This window comes from Hemicordylus capensis, chromosome 5, assembly GCF_027244095.1.
Source record: "Hemicordylus capensis ecotype Gifberg chromosome 5, rHemCap1.1.pri, whole genome shotgun sequence".
Taxonomy (NCBI): Eukaryota; Metazoa; Chordata; class Lepidosauria; order Squamata; family Cordylidae; genus Hemicordylus; species Hemicordylus capensis.
In genome coordinates, this window is record NC_069661.1 from 139,974,050 (window position 1) to 139,981,884 (window position 7,835).

The following is a 7,835-nucleotide window of genomic DNA, read 5'->3' on the forward strand; positions in this document are numbered from 1 at the left end:
CACGGAAGGAGCTTCCCTGGCAGGAGAGCCCCCCGCACCGCCAGGCTCTGAACCTGGCACCAGCCCTGGCGGTACACCACCACCCGATAGACCCACCACTGATCCAGAAACTGGTTCAGCAGCAGCGGGCTCCTCTGGATAGGATAGCCTTTACCTGGGCCAGGTAGCAGCAGCAGCGGGCTCCTCTGGATAGGATAGCCCTCACCTGGGCCAAAGAATTCACCAGTGCTGACCTGTGGGACCCCAGGATGGCATCTTCTCTGCCCATCGTCATCCCCTGCACCAGCTGGGGGACCCCTACCACCTCTGCCGGCTACCCTGCTGCAAGCTTTGCTCACAACACAGCGCTCAGACATACCCGTGAAAAAACTTTAAACATTTTTTAAAATTGAAAAATGTTTTTTTTAAAAAAATTAAAAATGGAGGGGGGATTGTAAAAAACAACAACACCTATTTGGGGAGGGGGAATCTTTTATAAAAGCCTATTGGGGGAACCTTTTAAAAAAGAACCTATGGGGGGGACTTTAAAAAAAACCCTATTGAAGGAAAACCCCTTTTAAAACAAGCCTACCTACCCACTCTACCCACAACAATACAATATAACAAAAAACAATGCAATCAATAAACTACAAAATGGGGGAAGGGAAACTGTAAAAACAAGAGACAACCTGCAAAAACAAGAAACAATCTGCAAAGAAAAAACAATGAAAATATACCTCCCCACACCCAAACACAAAAAAGGAGGCCTTATTTAAAAAAAACACTAAAGGGAGGAAAGGGGGCAACAAAAATCAATCACTTACCCCCTCCGTCACCCTGGAGATCTTCTGCCCCACACACTGGTCAAGGGAAAAAAGGAAGACCCAGACCAGTGGCAGGCTGTCACACAGCGCAGGTAGGCAGACACAGCCAGGGCAGGGGTAGGGTGGAATGAAAAGGCTTTCCAGCAATTTCACCCACCCAAAAAACAAATTAAAAGTTAAAACACTAAGAAAATAAATAAAAAGGCTGGTGGGAGGAAACAAGGCTGTGGGAATTGGGGAATGGGAGGAAGGAGGGGGAGGGTGGAGTCTGGAGCACACGGTGTGCTAAGCACAGCAAGAAAGGAACTAACAAAGAAAAGCACCTGCTCCAGAAAAAACAAGGGAACTCAGGAAACAAGCTCAGCCAACAGAGTTTAAAGCAGCAGCCATCAAAAGCAAAACAGGTGGGGGAAACACATAGTGGGTGGGGGAGTTTAAAGCAGGGGCAGAGAGAAACAGGCAGAAGGGAACAAAGGATTGGAGACAAAAACACAGCAGCAATCTGCCAAGCAGCCTCTAACCACACCAGCAGGGACAGAGGAAGCCAAGCAGCAACTGCAGCCAGAGTGATTTGCCTGGACCAGAGGCTTGGCTTTAAATAGGATTTGAAACTCCCTCCTTTGGGAGCCCCCACCTTTGCCCTCCCCCCTGGCCAATAGGGTGCCAGTTCTCAAGGACTGACACAGTGCACAGCCTACCAGAGAGCCAGACTAATCTGGCCAATCAGGGAAGCAAGAGCTCAGCCAATGAAATCAAGCAAAACAAGTCACACAAAATGGAGGACAAGATCTAAAATGGCCACTAAAACCTTCAAAAAGGCTCAAACTCAACCGGGCTCAGGCAGTTCGAATTCAGACCGGCATTGCCAATATAATGCCTTGTTTGGTCCGAGTTCGAGTCTTCGAACCGAACCGGTTCAAATTTGAACTGGTTCAAAATCAAGCCAGTTTGCACATCCCTATTTAGGTGTTCTCTTACATTTCATTAACTATCTTGAAGTGCATTTCCCCCCTTCCTTTATACATCTGTTGCCTGGCTGGGCCACATTTGCCTTGTAGAAGACAACAAATGTCAAATAGGCATCAAGCCGGTCTGACTTCTCTCTGTTGCCAGTTACAATTTCACCATTTTCTCCAAGCAACAAGCCTACTGCTTCCTTAACCTTCTTTTAGGATTTCTAGCCATGGGATCCTACCTAGTTTTCCTCTGAGCTAACTAAAGTCCACTTTTCTGAAATCCAGGGGACATGTCTGTCTTCCTGATGTTTTCACTCCCCTTGATATCATGAATTCCAAGATGGCATGGCCACTTTCCCCCAGGGTTCCCCCCACATTCACTTCACCAACCAATCCTTCCCTGTTCAGGGTAGCTGACCCCTATTCCTTCTTCTATTTTCTGAAAGATGAAGTTGTCAGCAAGGGAGTTCAAGAACTTGTTCAGGGCCAGCCCTAGGATATTTGGCACCGTAAGTGAAGGTTGCCTTTGGTCCTGATCCAAGAAGGGCGGAGCCCTGGCTTTAACTTGAGCCATGCAGGCTGCTCATTTGCTGGAATGGAAAAGGGTTAAGGCCAGGAGAAAGAGCAAAGCAAAATAAGGAAAGGTTGGCTTTGCTTGCTTGCTCTCTCACACCTCCCCCTCCCCTTGTGTCCACCAAGAATTGGTGCCCTAGATGTCTGCCTAGGTCTGCCTAGTAGACGGACCAACCCTGAACTTATTGGACCTGCCACTCTTAGCATAACTGGATTTCCAGCAGATATCTAGAATTAGACTTTCAGCAGAAAGTCCCCCATTACTACTAACACCTACCTCCTTTTAAATGGTAATTTGTGCAAGGAAAGCCTTGTCCATGTCTTCCGCTTGGCCAGGTGGTATCACTTCTATTTATCTCTCATTTTATTTTTACCCAGACATTTTTGACTGGGCTTCTGTGCTGATATCTATGGCTTTCTGTGCAGGTGTAGACATTCTTTATATTCCAATAGTCTCAGTGATACTTATCAAATCAAATTTGTCTTCCTTCTTAGGATTTCAAGTTCATCCTGTTTGTTTCCTATATTCTGAACATTAGTGTATAGACATCAGAGACTGTGGGTATCAGTGTTCCTTCTAAGGCGTATGTGTGTGTGCACGCTCACAAGTTTTTTGATGACCACTCAGTTAATTTTAGATCCTGCTCAGGTTTAATCAAGAAGCTCCCACTCTGAATGCATATGTCTCTTAAAATTAAACTCTGAAACTACTGATTGGGTCCCAGAGGGATATAGAAAAGGCACTTTTCTGGCATGCAATCTAAATGTTGAAACTATGCAAATGGACTACAAAATCATTTAAATACCACTTCCTCAGTCTGAAGGAACGTTGCCAACCCTTTAAACCCCTGTTCAAAAGAGAAAAACTTTAAACTCCTCTGTCTAAGCCATTTTCCAATGGATCTTCACCAAATTGGCAGGGTGTGTGTGTCTCCTGTCACCTAGTGAATGTGTGCTGATGGCCAGGCAGATAAGACAAATGGTTTTGATTTTATAAACAATAGAATATTTAGGGCTTATAATGGTGGAATGTTAAAACTACTCTCTATCTTAACTATACTGGCACAACTATGCCAGTAAAGTTTTCACTAGTAACCTGGCATTAGGGACACCAAAACTTGAACCAGAAATGGCATTATCTTATACTGGGGCCTAGTTTGGTAAGCTATTATGAATTATGTGTAGCATTGCCAACAGTTCCGTATTATACGGGAAGTCCTGTATCTGAGGCAAAAATCTCTTGTCCTGAACAGGATGCCTTCCCCCCCATATTATTGGCAGAGCTTGGGGCTTTCCTTCATCCCTCAATGCATCTGCATTGAGCCCTTTGAAGTCTGGGTAAAGTCCATATTATAAGAAACAACAAAAGAAGTCCCAGTTGCTCTGCAAATTTGCTGGTTTTATTTACATCTTACAAGTTGCTAATTGTTTACTTATCAAATGTAAATAGACCTAGACTCACCACTTCTGGCAGTTAAAAATGCCTTTCAGTGAGGCTTTCAGTGGGGAAGGTGCAGGGATGCAGTGTATGTGTGTGTAAACCTGGGGGATTCTCTTCATTTTTCATCTGACACTTGTTCTATGTCTACGTGGGATGGTTGGTGTGAACAAGAAGCTTTGTGAAATCATGGGGCTTGCTTTTTTTTTAATTTTTTTAAACAAATGCATTCTTCCTCAGACTTCTAGGATGACCCCACCCACACACGACCCCGCCCAAAGACACCCCACCCCTACTTGTGTCCCGTATTCAGGCAATGGAATGTTGGCAACCCTGTGTGTATAGAAGCAGCCAGGTTCTCTTCAGAGGTAGAAGGGAAGAGGGCTGGCAACACAGACCCTATAGTGTACAGGCAGTATGAAAGCCCTGAACTGTCACTGCTTGGCATAAATACTAGGATTCTCATCTTCAACCTTTGTTTGGACAGCTGAACAGTAAAGTTCTCTTGGCTTATACTTCAGGCTCTAGCCTCCAAATATTGGTCTCAACGGCTCTAAGCTACATTTGAGTATGGCTGTCCATGGCCCCAGATTAGTCCTATCGCAGAGAATACAAAATCGAGACAGAGTTTATGTATATATGTTTAAGTCATAGTAAGTTTGCAGGCAAAAGAGGGATTTGGTATCAGGTGATACTAAATCTGAGTATAATTTGTATTTGGGAGTAGCCTAGCTTTTTCAACACATGCAAGTTATTGAAGTAAAATAAAGCTGGCATAATTCACTGCCATTTTCATATGTTGGCAGTCAACTCAAGGGTTTTTTTAATAGTCAACTAGCTTTGTGATTCCTTCAGCATGTCTGCCAATAACTCATGTTATCCTGAAAAATCTTTGAAAGGAGGGAGGATCATCAGGAGGTGGCGTGGGGGATAACCAGGAGGGCATGTTGTGTTGCAGTGTGTTTTGTAGCATTCACAAGACTGACACAAAGCAGCTCAGGCTGATCTGACCAGATTTCCTTGAAGAAGTTCACCAGGAATGTGACCACCATGGTGGGGGCTTCCACAGAGGATGAAATAATCCCATCAAAAGTGGTGAAAATATGGAAATGTGACACACCAGAGCAGGAGAATCAGAAGACATTCAATGCAACTGGTAATGAGCATTTGTTACCTATGGAGGATGACCTGCTGTCACTTGGATAAGGACTGCTATCTTAGTTTACACATAAGAGAAAAGGACACCAAATCCCCTATGACTGGGAGGAATCCAACAGAGGCGTAACTAGGGAAACTTGCGCCTAGGGCAAGCACTGAAATTGCGCCCCTGTCCAAACAGGAATGATGGGACTTGTAGTCAACAATATCTGGAAATCCTTGTTAAAAGGAACACTGTACCATCTAGACATGGTTGTTGATCAAAACCTGAAAACATGAGCTATCTCTGTAAAAGACTTAGAACAACAGTCAGGAGTTATGTGAGGATTCCAAGTGTCATTTTCTCTGTCTCATCTCATTCTTTTTTAAAAACATGACTTTGTCCTAGAGGATCACCTGCCCAAATAGCCACTAGCAAAATAGGGGAAGAAGAAGAAGGGGGTGGGGGTGGGGGGTCTATAAACCAGTGAATGATTGCTGCCAGCCTTTGTCTTATGATGACTGTTGGCTCATGATGGGGTATATGTGCATTCACCACACTAGTGCTTACTTTGACACCAAGAGGGAGGAGGATACATTAGTTTGCCACACTAGACAGAGGCATTTGCGACAGGAGCAGACAGCCTGGGCCAAAACCAGCCCCTGCCAGACTAAGAAATCATTGTAATTTGCCCCTTCCTGTCACAAGCAGTGTGCTGTTCTTTTATTATTGACTCTAACTCTCAGATATCCCAGTCATGGATGGAAAATTCAGGGTCAATTTACAAGAGACACATTTTCTACATGGAAGTTTCTTCTGTGCAGGTGTTGTGCAGAAACCCATGTGTAGTGACCGCCAGGGGCATAGCAAGGTTGGAATGGGCCAAGCTGAGATTTTAAAATGGGCCCCCAGCCCCTCAATGTCCAGGGCCTCCACACATCCCAGGCCCCCAAGGATTTAAGTCTGATATTTCAAAATAAGTATGCTGCCTGGAAATATATTTCACTGAATACACACATGCACACTTCACAGTATATAGTGATATACATTGAGTACTATATATTTGTGCTACTTTTAATGCCTAGAACACAGTGTAGCAATGCTAATTAGCAACGCTAATTTTGGCCCCCTCGCTGCAGATTAGCAAAGGAGACTTTCAACCATGCAGGGTGAAGCTATGTTTGTTTTCTCAGAATTCTGAACAAATTCAGTCAAGTTTGATTCCAGGAGGTTTTTCACACGAGGCTTTTAAAGCCCTTTAACACACATCTCCTCTGGAATGGAGGTGCTGCATTCACATGTTGGCCAGATTTACCCTGAAGTCCCTGCAAGTTATTGGAGAGCAGTTCACATACAAGAAAAATAAAATAAAATAAAAGCACAACACATGCTTCACAGTTCTCACTCAGACCTTCTGGGTTGCAAAACAACTTGAACATAAGTCCATTTATAAATGAATTAAAGAATGAATGAATGAATAAATAAATATTTGTTCCAGAAGTTTTTGTAATTTTCTGACATGAAACAAGCCACTTAAAGGCCTTAGATAGTTTTTGTTTTTAAAGCCAGCACATATTTCAGTCTGTTTTAAATTAAATATTCAGAGACTTCTCAGTCTCACCCCACCCCCCATATCAAAGCCCTATGGCAAGCAGACCCCTATATACGGGGGTAACCACAAAAAGGAATTCACAGCCTACCTTGCAAAAGCTGTACTGGATGGTCTGGTCTGGTCTGGTCTGCTGCAGGGAGGGTCTGCCAGCCCCCTTCCTGGCTTTCTGGGGCCTGCCGAGTTCAGGCTTCAGGGAGGCCTACTCAGAGGAAGCCCCGCCCACCCGCCGATTAGCTGAGAGGCGGGGAGAGAAGACCTTTGCATTTTGTAGGCTGCTCCGATCCTAGGCCTCGTTGCCGATCCTAGGCCGGAGCTGGAGGCAAGTAGCTGAGGGGCCCTGGGGCTGGGCAGGTGGGCAATGGGGTGGAGGGTGGCAGGAACTGGTGTGGCACCTCCACCTCAGTGGCGCCCAGGGCACATGCCCTGCCTGCTCCCCCCAGTTCCGCCTATGGAATCCAACCACTGTCCTGTGTGTATGCTGGTAATGGGTGACTCTCTACAGAGTGGGATGGAGCTACATGTGTGCAAACTGGACAGATTATCAATATAGTCTGCCTTCCTGCTGTATGCCACCGGACAATAATCAAACCCATTGTCATGCCCTGCCTGCTCTGCATGTTGCTCCCCCCTGTGGCAGCTGGCCATGTTGCAAGCAGACTCTTGGGCTTCTGCAGCTCTGAGCAAGCCCCACCCCAGGCATCTACTCATTGGCCTTCTCTGGAACAGGAAGTATATAAAGACTTCCTGGCTGGGGTAGACCTTGCTGCAGTATCAAGATTTGTGTGATTCTGGTGTGTATCTCCCAGTTGTTTCTCTTGACTGCCTCAGTGTAATTCCTGGCTTGTTGTTACTCCTGTTATGGTAAGTAACAGGAGTAACAGTGTTACCTGCTTAATCCTCCTGGCTCCTGATCTGGTTTGAGCTTTGGTGTAGTTTGACTTGTGGCTCTGACTCCTGTCTTGACCTCCAACCCCACCCCGAATGGATGACTTACCAGCTTGACCTTCTGTGAGTTCCTGTCTCCTAGCTCAGTCCCTGGTTCTGATTCTTGGTGGACTACCTAACGATTTCTGGTGTGTACTTAGCTCTCAACTCCTGTTTGATTCTTCAACTCCTTTTCATCTGCCTGACCAGAACCCTGTTCCTGATGTTCTCCATCCTGGCTTCTGGAGCACCAGGTACTGCTGCCCAGGACCAAGCTGATCTGACACCCACTAACTGCTTTACTTTTCTACTGAATCACGTGGGAATGAATGATACCCTTGGATGATACGTTTGACTCCACAAGAACTATGAAGCACTAAGTAGGAATGTG

At 45.3% G+C, this 7,835-nt stretch overlaps 1 long non-coding RNA gene across 3 annotated transcripts in view; it reads right to left on the reverse strand.

Moving 5' to 3' along the window:
• LOC128328562 (uncharacterized) overlaps positions 1-7,174 on the reverse strand; it is an 82,823-nt gene extending 75,649 nt beyond the window's left edge. For all 3 annotated transcript variants that reach the window (XR_008309288.1, XR_008309289.1, XR_008309290.1), the window contains exon 1: positions 6,609-7,174. This is a non-coding gene — a long non-coding RNA (uncharacterized LOC128328562). The remainder of the gene's footprint in view (positions 1-6,608) is intronic.
• Between the last annotated feature and the right edge of the window lie 661 nt (positions 7,175-7,835).